The sequence below is a fragment of the Xiphophorus hellerii genome, chromosome 12, assembly GCF_003331165.1.
Source record: "Xiphophorus hellerii strain 12219 chromosome 12, Xiphophorus_hellerii-4.1, whole genome shotgun sequence".
NCBI classification, from domain to species: Eukaryota; Metazoa; Chordata; class Actinopteri; order Cyprinodontiformes; family Poeciliidae; genus Xiphophorus; species Xiphophorus hellerii.
Window position 1 is genome coordinate 4,159,117 of NC_045683.1, and position 16,844 is coordinate 4,175,960.

Genomic DNA, 16,844 nt, shown 5'->3' on the forward strand with positions numbered 1-16,844 from the left:
TTTATATAAGACACACATTTTTTGGTGGAATAATTGTTAAATATTCTTCCAGAGCTATGAATAATTTGGGGCTTCCCTGTAGTTTAACAGCACTCCAACAGAATGATACATGAATAAATATGAATATTTAAAGTGTTTGAATTAACTATTAATAAAACAGACATTTTATAAAGGAATTTAATTAATAATGTTGATTGAAGTAGGTGGTTAAGATAATAATGTTTTATATATATTTGCCGTAATGGATTCAGAGACATCCTTTATTAATTGAACTAATAATAAAGTTTAATTTGAGCTGCATCTTTTTGTTTCATCTGGGATTTACAGGAATTAGAGGATAAGTTGTTTAAGTTTTTACTTTGCTGCTTTTATAAACTTCACATTAACACCACCATCTATGGATCAATTTCAAAGCTGTTTTTGTAACAGTATAGTTACAAAAATCAAAAAATGAGGGTAGATAATAAAAAAGTACAACTAATATCATCATGACATAAAATATGGATAAAATGTGAAATGAGCATTCTGACAACAGATGATTTGAAAGCTATTGGATAAATATCTATTGTTGGAAGATCAGACTTGGGTTATTATAATCAACTAAAACTAACAAAATAACTAAGCTGAAATTGAGAAAACATTTTTGTTAACAGAAATGAATAAAAACGGGACTTAATGAGGGAAAACTATGACTTACTGTAACTTTAGTTTATAAAACTAAAACACACTGAAATTATAGATATAATATCCTTTGTTTTTGTGAATCTGTATAATAGCCTTTCAATCTGACTTGAAATAGTTGCTTTTTCCCCACATAAGCAGTTTACGTCAGTTGTCGGCAACTTACGGCACTCCGTAATCCTCCCAGCAGCGCTTATGCTACGCCGCATAATGGCAACAGCAAATATTGGGAGAAAACACCAGAATCAGTTGGTTGTTCAACAATAAGTGAATACATTTTTAGAAAATAGTATCTTCTGTTGAGTATACATTACCCAATCGATGTATACATAATATGAAAAAACTAAAACTACTATTATAACTAATAAAAACAAAACCTAAGCTGTGTTTTAGGTTTGTTGTTCTAGCCTTACAGGGAGATTTTCAGGATGAAACAATGACTTTGACTAAACAGCTTCAGTTATTGCAGCTGGAAACTAGAGATGAAGTCTGAAATCTCGGTGTGGTGATGGACCTGAACATTCAGAGCCACATAAAGACAGTTACAAAGTCGGCCTTCTGTCATTTGAAGAGCATTTCCAGCATTAAAGGACTAATGAACCAGGAAGATCTACAGAAACTCATCCAGGTGTTTATCTTTAGTCACACTGATTACTGTAACGGTGTCTTCACAGGTCTGAAAGCTGCAGCTGATGCAGAACAGAACGCTGCTGCTGGTGTTCTCACTAAAACCAGGATGATAGAGAAACACATCACATAGTTCTATAGTCTCCCTGTAGCTCAGAGAATATAATTTAAAATACTGTTGTTAGTTTATAAATCATCGAACAGTTTAAATATCTGCTGCTGTTGTATCAACCCTCCAGACCTCTCAGGTCTTCTGGTTCTGCTCTGCATCCCCAGAACCAGAACCAAACATGGAGAAGCGGCATTCAGCTTCTATGCACCACAAATCTAGAACAAGCTTCCAGAAAACTGCAAAATAACCGAAACACTGAGTTCCTTTAAATCAGGGGTGTCCAAACTTTTTGTCATGTGGGCCGAAATCGACAGGTCAAAAGTATTCATGGGTCAAAAACGTAAAAACTCAATAAATAGAAATATTAAAATAGAATCAACCAAATAAAGTTGTCTGATTTTGTTGTTTTCGGTAGAACTTGGATGTTATTCATCGTAGATCTAAAACTTTAACATGATTTTGTATATTTTCTGTATTTAAAGAAATTTCATTTAGTTTTCTAATTCTCTTGGGCTTGATTGAACAAATTTATTCTGCTATAAAAAAATAATTGAGTCACTCTCTTTCAAAACACTTGTTATATTTAGCCAAGTTTAATAAATTAAATAAAAGTTGACTTAGGCACAGCAAAGTCGGCTTTTCAGTAAAAGTCTTTACATTGAAGTTGAGGGCCACACAAAATCACTCCAACGGCTCTCAATGGCCCCCAGGCCACACTTTGGACCCCACTGCTTTGAATCGAGGCTAAAAACTCACCTGTTTTGAGGTATTTTTGAATAATTAATGAAATATTGACAAACAGATGTCTTTTGATGATTTTAGTGATGTGATTTGACAAAATGTAATGTTTGTTACTGGTGTATTTTTATGTTTTCGTGGTTTAAATCACTTTGAAGCGCCTTGTAGCTGAAATGTGCCACACAGATAAACCTGACTGGACTCCTTCATTCAAACTCCGGCTCTGTGTCTCTCCATGCAGCTCTGCCTCACCTTTAAGATCATATTACATTTACTGACGCCTGCATATAAATTTCCTCTGTCTCATCACACCCTCCCTTCTTCCCCACACTCAGGATGGCCTCTCCTCTGACTGATATTGGCTCATCATACTTAATCTAGGGTGAAATTTCCTAGTCTGTGCTAAATGACTTGCAGCCTTCACGAGAGAGAAGATATTTATTTTTCTCAGGGCTAATGACCTGTCCCCGGGACCCACCCACTGATGGTTATTTACTAGGGCCCAGATGCTTGGGCTCAAAATGAGTGGTAATGTCAGCGGGCGCCATCCCTCATCGGGAAGCCCCCTGATTGAATCCGAGTGATCCCATTGACATTGACTCTGTGACTTTTAAGGCCATTACCTTCCACCGCCCACCATGATCACCTCATCATCTCCTCTGAGCTGACAGCTGATTAGCAACAAATTACTGACAGGAGGAAGGATCCCGCTCTTTGTGTGTGAGAGTCTTGGGCTTCCTCCTCCTCAGACACACGCAGAGTCGAACTCCCAGCACGCAAAAAAATAATAGCTGCGTCTGAATGCGGCGATGTCCTCGCCATTACGCTTGGTGTGATGTAATAAACGTGGACTGGAAATGCCAGCGTTTGCAAACAGCTGCTCCTCATTATGGAGGCCGATTCATAAAAACTAGGGGTGGGACTCGATTTAAACTTTTAATCAAGTTAATTACAGAGTCTGATTTATTAATTGCAATTATTTGGATTTTAATCAAACTATATATCAACAAATTTATTAACATTTTCAATTCAAAATGCCTTTTTTTGCTCCAAAATTATTGAATTGATCAAATAGACAAATGTACGACAGCATGTTATGGCCATTGTAGATTTTTAAAAAATGTGTTAAAAGAATAATTTCCAGGAAAAAACTGAGATCAATCTCAGAAATTTTCTAGAAAAGAATCAGAAATTTCTGAGTTTGAAAAGTCAAAAATTTGAGTTCTTTTCCAGAATATTTCTGATTGTCAGATTTTTAAAACTTATTTCTTGCACAGTTTTTGACTTTTCAAACTCAGAAATTTATTATTTCTTTTCCAGAAAATTTCTGAGATTGATCTTCAATTATTTTTGTTTTGTTTGTTTTTTCTCACACATTTTTGACTTTGCAAAACTCAGAAATTTCTGATCTTTTCCAGAGAATTTCTGAGTTTCTACTCACATTTTTTGTCTTTTCAAACTCAGACAGGTATTATTTTTTCTGAAAAATGTCTGATATTAATCTCAGAATTTTCAAGTTTTTTTCTCACAAATATTTGACTTTTCAAACTCTGACATTTCTGATTCTTCTCGTTAGAAATTTTCTAGCAAAATTTTCTAGCAATTAAGCTCAGAATTTCTGAGTTTTTTCTCGCAACTTCTTTGAAGAAACCTACTCCAGTCGGAAAGTTGTTCTAGAACAATATTTGTTTGTGGTGCTATTGATGCTGTGCTATGCAGTCACAGATACCTAAAAAGTTTTTTTTTTCTTCATAATCTTTACCGTTATCATAATAGTACCACAAAATATCCCAGTTCCACCTACAACAATTCTGATGTGATCTGAAGATTCCTCTAAATGTTCAGATCTGCTGCCTTCCTCCCAAGGCATCAAAAAGCCCAGACTAGAAGGGAGATGGTCCATTTGCTGCCAACAGGATCCATTTTTAATGCTTTGGGAGAACTTAAAGCCCACTTTTAATTACAGATCTGTCCCAGCGTAGCAGGAGTCATGGATGCTGGCTCTGGGGCCTCGAAGGTGCTTTGGTTCTGATCCTGGGACGTTTGTGAGATGCTGGAGATGACAGCTGACCCTGAAGCTGAGAGTTCCTCAAGAACGGAGAAATCCCAGAAGTGGCTCTGAGGGGAGGATGGACTAGTCCTTCACTTGTGATGAACAGAGATAGAAGCGGCTGAAAAAGCACTTTCTGCTAGTTAATGAAGCTGATGGTCTCACATGGGTCCCACTAGTGGATCTCTGTGAACGATCAGAGCAGATGACGATAAGAGATGCCGACACAGAATGCTGTTTGTCACCAAACCACTGGCCTGGTTTCACATAAGATTGCTCTGATTAATTTATATGTTTCGTTATATTTTGCCATGTTACGTTAAGAGGATCCATTGTGCAAAATTTCCACTTTGCATATTTTTATACCTCCAATCGGCCGAAATGCTAAAAACAAACCACCCACCTGTTTTTTGGTAATAAGTTAATGTTTTTTGGTGTCTTGAACCGTTTCAAAAACGTCCCGATTAGTAAGTCACATTCGATCTTACCTAGCAACCCAGGTGGAGCTCCAGCACATTTGGTCAGCTGGTCTTACAACTGAATGTGCTGTACAATGGCTGCTGGAAAAACCAAGTGCTTTATTGTTGACTTACCATCCAGAAACCACTGGCTGCATTCTTGTTGGTTGTGCAGGAAGCTGTTAAATGTTCATTAGCATTCAAAGTTTATTGATCTTTGAGAGTGTGGTCTTGTATTATGATGCTGTATTAGTTGAAAAGAGTCTCAAAACAACACTACTATCGTTTATCACAAAAACAATTTATCGTCAAGCAAAATTTGTTATTGTGACAGGTCTATTTTCAACAGAGATTGCAAAAATATTTTTGTCTTTTTCTGTCAATTTAACAGTATATAGAAGTTAGTAAAACACTGAAAACAAATCTAGAAGACAGTCGATGCCATTACACCATGTCTTTGTCATCCTGCTGCCTCTCTCTCTCTCTCTCTCTCTCACTCTCCAGTGATGCATCGTTGTCGCTGTCGGGTCATGGAGGGGGGCGGGGCCGGGGCCTGGGGTCACCCTGGTCTGTCACCCGGTCTGTGGCCTCAGAGAAACTCAGTGTGTCCAAGACGAAGAAGAAGCCTCCCCTCCGGTGGTTTGGGTCGTGGTGGCTTGTCTGTCACTTAGCCTGGCTGACTCGCCCCTCTCTATCTCCATCTCTGTGCGACTGTCAGGATGGCAGATGACAGCGGGGGGCCATCAGGGGACCACAAGCTCTCAGTGAACCTCCATTCGCTGATCTCCATGGAGAATAGCCCCCACCAGCTGTATTTCAAGGCCGTCAAACTGCTGCTGTCACGACAAAGACCACGGCAACCAGGCGAGGCCTCTCCCATAAAACATCAAAAGCATGCGCTGCAATGAAAACAAGCGAGGGAAGCGCGGAGGGAGGGGGGGCTTGTCAATCTGCACGGCCCCTCTTCTAAGTGACTGTAGCCCACCGCCACTACACTCAGCTTCCATGCCATTCATTTTTCATGCTGCGCTGTCGGTGATCCAAACTGTGCCATCCATTCTGCAGCTGACATGTCCAAATGTCTGAGTTACCGCATAGCGCTGCACATAACAGAGCTGTCTGCGAAAAGTTTTATGATATGGAAATATGGTGAGAGCCTCTGTGATGAATGGACATAATGGGGCCAGAAGTAACGCCGAGCTACTGTGGGCATCTGGGGCATTTTTATCTTGAGACTAATACCTGAGTGACATGAGCTCATTCTTCCTGACACGCAAAGGTTGCCTTAAAGAAGCATTTATGGTGCTTGGGTCTTTTCAGATTTTGCGGTAATAAAATAGTGTGTTTTCACTCCTGATAGTCTGGTAGTGTTGGTTCGATTTGAGACCAAAGTTGCAACATTTATTACATTTTCAGCTTCTGTAGTTCGCTTCCACACTGCACTCCCTCAAATGACCCAAACACTTTGAAAAACCTGTTCCCCTCCTCACCTGTGGGGGCGCTGCACCAAGAACCACTGAAGAAAACGACACAGAAACCTCTGAAGAAGACACTGAGCACAACTTCCTTCTTCAGGAAAGGTAAGCAAAGGAAGGGCGTCAGGTTTTAGCTGTTGTAGGATTTTTAGTTTGTGTTTGGTGAAATACCTTAAGCTATTTCTCCTGCTAGCATTAGACTCTCGTGTTTGTTTTGGTTGTATTTACCCAGAATGTGTGTCAGCTTCAGTCCGCGTCCTCCAGTCCGTTTGTATTTGTATAATAGTCTGGTAGACGAGGTTTGTTCGGGGACTAAAACTGCAACATTTGTTACATTTCCAGCTGATGTGGTTTGCTTTCACACTTCACTGTCAAACAAACCAAACTTCTTAAAAACCCGGGCCCCTCCTCGCCTGTGGGGCCAAAATTTACTGAAGAAAGCGACACAAAAACCTCTGAAAAAAATATGAATGCAACTTCCTTCTTCACAAAATGTAAACAAAAATGTATTCGCGTGAGATTTTACCCGTTTTCTTTTGTCTCCAAAAGAGAAATCCTAAAAATTTTACGGCACTCCATTTTTGTTAACATTTCTGAAGAAGGAAGTTGCGCTTTGTTTCTTCATGTTGGTGGGTTTTGGTGCAGCGCCACCATAGGTGAGGAGGGGAACAGGTTTTTCAAAGTGAGTGCAGTGTGAAAGCAAACCGCATCAGCTGAAAATGTAACAAAAGTTTAAATTCTGGTCCCTAATTAAAATATTTCCACCAAACTATAAGGTATGAAAACATCAAAGGCCTTAAAAATCTTTGTCTTATCAATTTAATGAGATATATTTTCAGAACAAGGTCATAATCAGTGGGGGGAAAAAAGCAGCATCCAGGTTTGTTAAGTCTCAATCTCAGCCTGAATGCTAAACACCTTATATAGACCACAATGTCTATAAGTGAGCTTGGTTCTTAAAGCTACAGAGAAGAACCACTCACCACGCTGAGAGATGGTGCATTATGTCCAGGCTGACACGTCAAGAGGCCCCAGATTAACGACTCCCCTGCACACACACCATCTTTCCCACCTCCGTTCCAGGGGCCACGCTCATTTACATAAACTGATAATCCTTGATAAGAATTTCCATTAGACAAAGGTGAAATGGATCAATTTCTGCTGCCAAGATAAATCTCACGTTTTACACCGACAGGGTCATTACACGAGCCACATTTCAGAAATAATGTATTTAAAAAGTCCGCCGATAGCGGCCATTTCCCGTTTTCCAATTACCTTTAAGAAAAGCTTATTCTGTGGACAATAAAGCACATTACGGCACAATATGATACAGTCCATAAAGATCAGCGTGTTTGATGAGAGGTTAGCGAAAGCTCAGCATATTTCGGCGGGGATGTCACAACCCTGTGGTTATCGCTGACACCTCGCTGTGCTCGCCATGCAAATGTCCTATTACGCCCAGTCCAAATAGATTAGGAGGCCTGTTCAGAAGTAAACAGTTTTTTCCCATTTTTTTCCTTCTCTGTCTCCTTGTAGAGAAGGTGGGAGGAAATAAAGATGGCACGGGTGAGAGAGGAGGGGAGAAGATTGACAGGATAGAGAGGTGATGCCACCTGTACAGGGCAGGAAGAGAACGGAAAAAACTCATTAGTCTGCCTCCATCCCAATTCGCTGCTCTGACCTTGAGACATCCACGCCTCCCTCCAGGCTCAGCCCAGTCAGGACTCCCCGGATCAACCCCCACCTTCATCGCCAGCATCTCCTAATTCAGCTGCAGCCATTTATTGAAGGTATTGCCAGCCGTTTTTCTGTCTTTATCTTGTGTCATCCTTTTTTTGCATTCCTGAAACTTGCAAGATGCAATTGAGGACCGTTTAGTTTTATTTATATCTTAATCAGTTTTTAGGTGTGTTTATTAGTTATTATTAGTTAAATATTGTTACGTTTTTATTAGTTGTAGTAGTTTTAGTTAGTTTTAGTTTATTCATACTTTTGCAGAATTCAAAAAGGTTAAAGTGTTGTGATTATGTTTACATCAATTGTGAAAGGAATACTCAGCAGAAGATGTTCAAAAAAATTATTCAAATATTGTTGAACAACCAACTCACCCTGGTGTTTTCTCCCAAATACAAGTTGAAGTGTGAAGAGCTTAAAGCTGCAGAATGTAACTTTTATAAAAATATGTTTTTTAACGTATTTGTTTCAACTCTAACTATGATAGTTAGATGCGTATGAGACAGATAATCTGTGAAAAAATCAATCTCTGCCTTCTCCCAGTTCTACCAGTGCTAACTAACTTCAGAAACACACAGCTTGGTCAGAAACAGCCAATCAGAGTCAGGCGGAGGATTGTCTTGGTGCTGTCAATCAAGCTCATGTACGCGCTGCTCATAGCCTTTCTCTTGCTCCCTGCTATGATAGAGCTTCTCCCCGTCAGCAGTCTGTCATGAATGCTAAAGTTAGTTAGCATTGCCAGCAATAACGGTGGATAAATGTCTTTCCTGAAGCATTGAGTTGTTTCTCCGCTATTAGCACATTTAGCAGCTTGTACACAAGAGTGAGTGATAGCACTAAGTCCCTCCTTCTGGTTCCGATTGGTTGGTTTTTGGTCGGGAGCAGCAAATTCTTTCAGATTGCAATAGTAGCTCAGGTGAGAGGTGGAGTCTTACGATCTTTTCACAGGTTATCTGTTTCTTATTATACTGTTACGACATAATGACAGTTAACAAATTTTATTTTTTATACAAGCTAAATTTTGCAGTTATAAGGAATTAATGCTTTATTTATTTTTTAAAAAGTGTGAAGAGCTTAAAGGAAAAAACAAAGAAACAAAAAGAAACTGGATGGAAAAAGGGAATAATTAAAAAAATAGATATTTCCAGTTGAAAGTGAGATTTTCCTTCAGGAGATCAAGTTTATTTGCTATACAAATAAATTTGACTTTAGATTTATTATAAATCCAGTTTTTCATAACATATTGCTTTCTTAAAAATAGTAGCATCCACTCAGCTGAAATTAAAGAACTGTTAAGAAATATTAATAGAGGACTATTAAATATTTATATGTTAAGTCAATCCTATCCTACACCAATGCAGAGTTAGAGAAGACCTAGATGTCCTGGATTTTATGGGAAAATACTCATTTCAGTCGTTGGATACTTGGATTTGAAAAAAATGACTTGTCTACTAGTGAGTTTAGCATCTTCCAGTTTTTAACAAGTAAAGTGAAATGGCCTTATTGACTTATGAGCTGACAGGTTACTGATCGACGTCTCTCAGTTGCTGCTTCTCCAAAACTTCAGTATGAAAACGTCTCTCCCTCCACAAAAACTGGAGATTCCTGCAGATATGAGAGCAGAAACAAAAGAAATCAGCTGCAGATATTTCCTCTGTCCCTCCAGCTGCCTCCCCCTCCAACGCCAGCAGACATGAAACCCATTATCGTGATGAAATCTGAGGTAGCGCCCATTAAAGTGTGGCTGCAGATCTTCAAAATGTTTCCGCACTTTGATATTTTTCTGACAGCAGGTTTGGAGCGAACCCTTAGAGAAAATTTTTTTATTTATCAATAGATTTTTATCCATTTTTCATCATGTGGGTGTCCCAATCCTCCATTCCAATAATCATAGCCTCAATTATTACCAGGATTTAAAGCACTAACTTTTAATAAATTATGTATGATTGCTGCGTTCCTCATGCAGTTTTGGAGATTCTCATGTCTCCATGAGCTACCATAGCGCCCCCCGCAGCTTTCAGAGTGAAACAAAAGCCTCCTTTAGCTGTGTGACTCATGGCTCTGCAGCTGTGAGTCTTTTGTTTCAGCCACACAGCGAAGGAGTGACAACAAACAACTGGGTCCAGTCTGTGATCCGCTGCCTGAGAATCACTGAGCTGCTCATTCAGACGTTTAGTCTCACACAAACACAACCTTAGCAGCATTTTTTTCAAAGTGTGTAACTTTATTATAAAGAAAGCCAACCTTTTAATAAAAGTGAAGATGATGTGAAGATTATTTATTGGTTTACGAGGGTGTAAAGTACAAGAAAGATCTAATTTTTCCAGTTTCAATGTTAAAAAGTAGACGCCCAGAGCAGCAAATTGAACTCGTAATCCTGATCTGTGGATTCTGTCGTCGTTACTGTACTGTTTCTGCTCCACGCTGACGGACAGATTAGATTCATCAGCTTTCTGCTGCTTAATGTCAGGCAGCTCAGATTGTTCAGTGGGTGGCCTTCTTCTGACGGCCACTGCAGGTACAGAGTGACCTCTAAAGGAAGAGGCTGGAACTGCAGCCTCTCCTCCTACAACAGCTCAGATTCTTAAAAAAACAGACATCATTTAGAGAAAACTCATTTTTATTTTGGGTCATATCACGATCATGAGTGTGTACAAGGTCTGGGTGAGACAAAATGTACTGACACTGACAGATTTGGCCCGTGGGCCTTGAGTTTGACATACAGGTTTGATTGATTTATATTAATCTGGTTGGTAAGATTTTAACTAACCTAATTTAAAGTGTTTGTTTCTTTTTTTATTCATTTCTTTATTTCTTTCCTCCTCTCCTTAGAATAGAAATATAATTAATACATATTTTTAAAAAGGAGAAAAACTGATAAAATAATCGTTGTCAGGTTTTTAGTCCTGTTTTTGATGTAACTAAGCTTGTTTATATTTTCTACTTTATTCTTATTTATTCCATTAGATCTCAAAGAAATGACCATTTCTAAGAATAAAATGCAGACATCAAAGCTTGATACATATTAGTAAAATGTTTAAGTAAACACTTTGTAGAATTATTTGCCTATAGGATATATTTGTAAAATATTTTTAATTTATAAAACAAAATGTAGAATTTAACATATTAAATAAAAATGTCATTAAATTTAAATGCATTTATTACCACAGCTGCATTCTAGTGTTGTTTTTTTTAACCATTTCTGACAGTTTTCTAACCTGAAAAACAAACTTCCATCTCTGGTCAGGTATTTTGGGCTGAATTAAAATATGCCATACAGCTTCTGATCACTACATGTCACAATCATGAAAAACCTCTCCAGGTTACAAAATAAAATAATAAAAAGAAAAATCCACAATTACATTGTTTTTAAAATCTAAATCTTCTTTCCAAAGTCAGGAAAACTAATCTGCGTTGTGTGTAGCTCTGCAGAAAGAGGATAACTGACGGCGCATATGCAGCTGCAATCTTTGCAGAGTTTTGTAATAAAGGGCTTATTTCGGCATCACTCCGAATGTAAGGGAAAGAAATTACCAAGCAGACATCGTTCTTGTGTCATTAAGCTTAGTTTCTCTGAGTGATGAGGATGAGCTTTCTGTTGTTGATCCATTAAGGATTACCACTAAGTTTCGTCCAGCCGCAAAAAAAGTGCAACACATGACGGAGTTGTAATCCCATTCCCAACAGCAGCGAAGTGTCCTGAAGCCACCACTCTGCCCTTCTCCGTAATCCCTCCGCTACTGTAAAAGAAGAAGAAAAAATTGTTTTTCACTTTTCCTTTGCGCTCGCAGCAGGAATTAAAAGTCAAAGAACCAGATGTATCTTCTAAGACTAAAAAAAGTACACGGAAAATCTGCGGATTAAGATTAATGCCTTTCAATATTGTTACACAGATGAAACTTTGCCCAAACAAACAGAAAGCAGGAATGTCATTTCATTCCCAGAAAGCGCTCAGTGGGCCAGATGCTTCAAGGATAAATTCAGATATTAGTACTCCAGCATTTGTCCATGCAGACATTTCACTTTCAGTTTTTAGTCGGATTCAGAAACAAAGCTGCTCGGTCCGACTTTATATATCAACGTGGTTGGCTGTTGTTGACTTATTTAACCAAAAGGCAAACTTTTATTTGGGAAAGCAAAGTGTTTCCTGAAAATTTGAGAAGGAATTTTGTTCTTACTTTGATTAATTCACCAACAAAAGAAGAATCTGCTGAGCTGACGAAGAACAAGTCATGGTTGCTATGGCGACTCCATAGCAACCATGGAACCAAACCATGAATTGGTGCTGATGGATAGAAAGAATAGACTAGAATATACTTTGATTCCTTCGGGGAAATTGCTTATTAGTTGACAAGCTACTCCATCTAAGGTGTTAAATATTAACAATACAAATAAAACCATAAGAAATTAAGTTTCCAAAATATAAACATCTCTGGAAAAAATTGAGACCACTGCACGGATCCACTGGATATGAATAAATAAGTAAATAAATTAATAACAAGCATGCAAATATGTTAATCTAAAAATAATATATAAATGAGTGCAGATAAAATTAGATTCAAGTTACTCAGACGAGGGAAGCCCACAGCATTACTTTATTCATCTCATTTAAGCCTCAAGCAAACAATGACTGTGCAAAATCTGCAAGCCATATGAAAAAAATGAAGTTTGAATTAAATTATGTCTGTAGAGTTTTATGTCAGTGCAGAAGGTTGTTACTCCTAGTCTTAAAGAAAATGTGATCGGAAACATAATGGGAGTAAATTTGAGCTGCAAACTTTATACTCTGGGGTTATTTGACAAAAACCCGTCAGTCCTGCAGCTCTGGGAGACTCTCTGCGTTTTAATATTTATATTGTATATGTAGAGAAAAAACAGCAGTTATGAAAGTAGTTCAAGCCCAAATAATGAATTTCTGAATATTTCACAGGGTCACACTCTAAGCTGAATATTCTGGGACAAAAGTTTAAAACTTTTGAACTATAACTGTGTTTAAAAAAAAAAGAATCAGCTATCAAAAGTAAACCTCAGATAAGGTCCAGCTGTTAAAGTTGAAACCTTTTTGAGCTACGATGTTCCAAAGACTGTTAGATTTTCTCACCCATTCACCAAAACCTCCTGATAGTCTGGGATTTTTCTGAATCTTGTAAACAAAGTCTGACATCGTGCTACTGGTTGTCTTGATATGTTTATTGCATAAATCTTTCCAACACTGTGGAAACTGGACATTATGACAGAAACAGAAGAAACAAACACTCTAAATAATAACAAGTCTGCTTCCGATGCAAAAACTAAAATTCTTAAGTATTTTTGTTCAAATATGTTAGACAAAACTTCAAATAAGACAAAACTAACTTACAAGTAATTTTTCAGCAAGATATAGGAGCTTGTTTTACGTTGGTAATAAGTTCTTAATATTGATTAAAAGTACTAGTTAAACTGGCAAATTATTTCACTTAATACAACACATTTTTCCTAAGTTATAAGTTAAATAATCTGCCGGTGGAACTAGTACTTCATCAAAATTAAGGAAATATTTACAATTTCCTATGTAGTTTGTTTTACATCCAGTGTACGCTGCAAATATTCTTGGTAAGATTTGGTGTTTTTGCCATGTCAGTTCTTTCAAATCAGCACCTTTAATGAAACTATACACAATTTCAGAGTCTTACTAAGTAAAATTGCAAAAGAGCAGAGAAAAAAATTATCTTTGAAAACTAAACTGGTACATTAGTGAAGAAATTAGTGTTTGTACTAATTTCTAGTACAACCTCAACTTTCATGGTCATATGAGCTGGTAGTAAAATCTTTAAGTAGCCAAATTCCTGATTTGTTTCAGATATTCACATCAAACTGAATCTGTTTGGCTTCAAGTGAATCTCAAAGGACAGGCGTCTGATGTGGATGCCTACTTGAAAAACGTCCTTTTTGATAATAAATTTTCCTGGACGATAAATTGTTCCAGACGTTATTGCGATAAACGATAATATTGTTGCTTTGCTGCTTCTTTTCTTGCCAAACATCTGCATATTTTTGCATTATTTCCTCAGCAGGTGATGTCTGTTTCTAAATGTGTTTCTCAGGGTGGTCCTTTTCAGGAACACATCAGCAGAATATTTTCACACTCTTCCTCCTCCTCCTCTTTCTCGTCTCTCTGCGGCAGACTGAGTTCACCCCCCACTCTGCGGGAAGAGCAAAGAGCTGTCCGCAGCGTTTTGTGTCAAGGCCTGGAGCGCGGTCCTCGATGCGAAGAGGAGAGAACGGGAGAGGAAGAGAAACTCTGTGTGACACTGAGGCATGGAGGAGGAGGAAGAGGAAGGCGAGGCCGCATCAGGAGGTTGTCGAGCCACATCCAAGTGTCAGGGTCCCGAAATAGTGGCGAGCGACAAGCAGACTGAAGACACCAAACAAACAACAGCTCTCAGATCGAGTAAACATCGGCTAACACTCGGGACGCGACAAACTGTGAAGCCTCCCTCTGTCTTCCGGTCCTGCTAATCAGATCCGCGGAGAAAGCAACCGGAGAGGACACTGGTCCTGCAAGAGGAGGCCTCTGCTGCCTCTCTTCTGTTCTGGCCGGGGTCCTCGAAGGAAAAAAAAACAAAAAAACACTGACAAGCTCAGTGTGGACACAGAGGACAGAGTCTCGTCTCCAGCAGATGTCTCGTGGCGCAGACTATAAATAAAGCCAATGAGAGCAGCCGGCTGCTGACGAGCGCCTGAGCGACGCTGCATTCACTTTGCAAACGGCTCAACTAGAGAACACAGCTTTTTAACTAAAGTATCGATCTTTAGTTTCTCAAGCCGATACTTAACTTCTATACTCAGGCTGGATCTGCTGGAGGTTTCTTCCTGTAACAAAAAAGAGTCATTCCTTTCTACTGTCGCCATCTGCTTGCTCAGGGTTGCAGCTAACAATTATTTTAGTAATAAGTTAATCAACTTAAAAATTGGCACATAGATTTTGCATTTAACCACTTAAGCCTGTCTTATACTGTTTAAACTGACCTGGACATGTAACAGATCAACACTGAATCGTTTTTGTTCCAAATGAGAAAATGAAAAAATAAACTTGCAGCTGAAAAGCTTTGAAAATAGTATGCAGTGCTACTTCTGTCATGTTTAATGTCTGCTCTTTGCTGTAATATGCAGCCAACTCAATGTGACTCTAACATCTGTGAGAAGATGCGCGACATCCAGTGCGTTTAATATCGCAGCGTGGGCCTTTAACTGTGGAAGAGGAGCGCACCACTGTGGCGTTGTGTTCAGCTGATGACCCTGACAGTCCCAAAGGACGTTGGTAGCCTGGAGGCTTGTCTGCCTCCATTTAAACCCGTCTGACGGCGCCTTGTTTGGATTGGACAGACAGCCAGCTGCAATTAAAACACATTTGTTTTTAGTGTTGGGGATGAAAACGTGCAGAAAGTGAGCAGTTTGCAAAGCAATAATTGAGTTCACAACGACTATGTCTGCTTGTAAGGAGCAGCAATCAGATTTGTTACTGGAGTAGAGATCAGACAAGAAGAAAGGATAAATACTGAGAAATACGGATCAGAACGACTTCCCAGATGTCAAACAATTTTCTTAAACTCAGAGGACTAAGAGCTTAAATATGACGCAGTTTTAGGGTCAATATGGTTTAGTTGTATTTCATTGTGACTTTTTGTACAATTCTGTTTTAATCTGCCTTTGGGGTGTGTTTGCTAGTTTTAATTTAATTAATAGTTAAATATGTTTTATGTTTAGTTTTTATGAGTTAGTTTAATCATACTTTGGTTCATTTTTAGGTGCACAGTTTTAAAAAAAGGGTCAAAATATTGTATTTATGTATACATTGGTTGGGTAATGAATACAATTTTTTAAAAGTATATGTTGATTCTGGAGTTTCAACTTTTGCTGTCGCCATTTTGCGGACAAGCGTTAACGCCGCCAAGGAGGATTAGGAGTGCCGTAATTTGCCAACAGCTGAAGTAAACTCAGGTCAAAAAGCTAATACTAATAAGGTTAAGGGGAATTATATCTATAATTTCAACATGTTATAATTAGTTTTATAAACGCACAATATACTGTAGTTGCAAAGTTAGGTAGCGTTTTCCTAATTACGGTTTTTATTCATTTCAGCTGACAAAATGCTTTCTCAATTTAAATTTTTGTTATGTTAGTTTTAATTAACTATAATGACTTTGGCTATTAGAATCTAAAATAATCGAGTTTTCCTTCTCTGCATTTGTAACAAATTATTGCAGGCTGCGGTCCTGTAAAATCAATTAATTTCGTTCGCAGAGGATTTCTATTGCTTGCCCCTGCGTGCACGAGTTCCAGTCTTAACTTGGCGTGGCAGCTGACACTTGGCCAGAGTGGATGTGCTGAGAGGTATATTAGAAGTGATAATGAAGAACACACTTCCACTTGAGAACGAGGCAATTAAAGTGGGGGTGTAAACAGCCGAGGGAGCAGCGAGTGTGACTTCCCTCGGGAGGGAATCCACCAACATCCCTCACACCTGAGAGGTCTGCGGAGGACTCTGGCTCTGATGGGGATTCCTGGTGACAGTCTGTGATGGGGAGGTGTAAGACGAGGAACTGGAGCCCGAGAGCAGCCACAGTCACTTCAACTACCTCTTATGTCTGTATGTTTGACTTCGAAGCAGCCAGAATATGTTGTAAAACTATTTTATTTTACTTTAGGGTGTTTTCCACTTGATTAGAGGCCTATTTTCAGAGTTTTTCCTCCTTATTGAACCACTTTTATGCCGTTTATTTACACAGAGACAATGTACAACATCTGATCTCATATTATGGGTTTTGCAGAGAAGAGAAAGTAGGAGGGATACATTTCTGCCAAAAAACTCAGAAATTTTCTAGACAAAATTTGCAGATTTCTGTGCTCTAAATGTTGAAAGTTTTAGACTTTTAAAAAAAATTTATAGAAAATGTCTGAGATTGATAAAAAAATTTTCAAAGTAAAAT

General features: G+C 38.5%; 1 long non-coding RNA gene across 1 annotated transcript; it reads left to right on the plus strand.

Moving 5' to 3' along the window:
* The first annotated feature begins 4,824 nt into the window (after window positions 1-4,824).
* On the plus strand, window positions 4,825-14,274 carry LOC116729235 (uncharacterized). Its single transcript, XR_004341113.1, has 3 exons — window positions 4,825-6,246; window positions 7,678-7,931; window positions 13,959-14,274. It is a non-coding gene; the product is annotated as an uncharacterized LOC116729235 (long non-coding RNA).
* The last annotated feature ends 2,570 nt before the right edge of the window (window positions 14,275-16,844 follow it).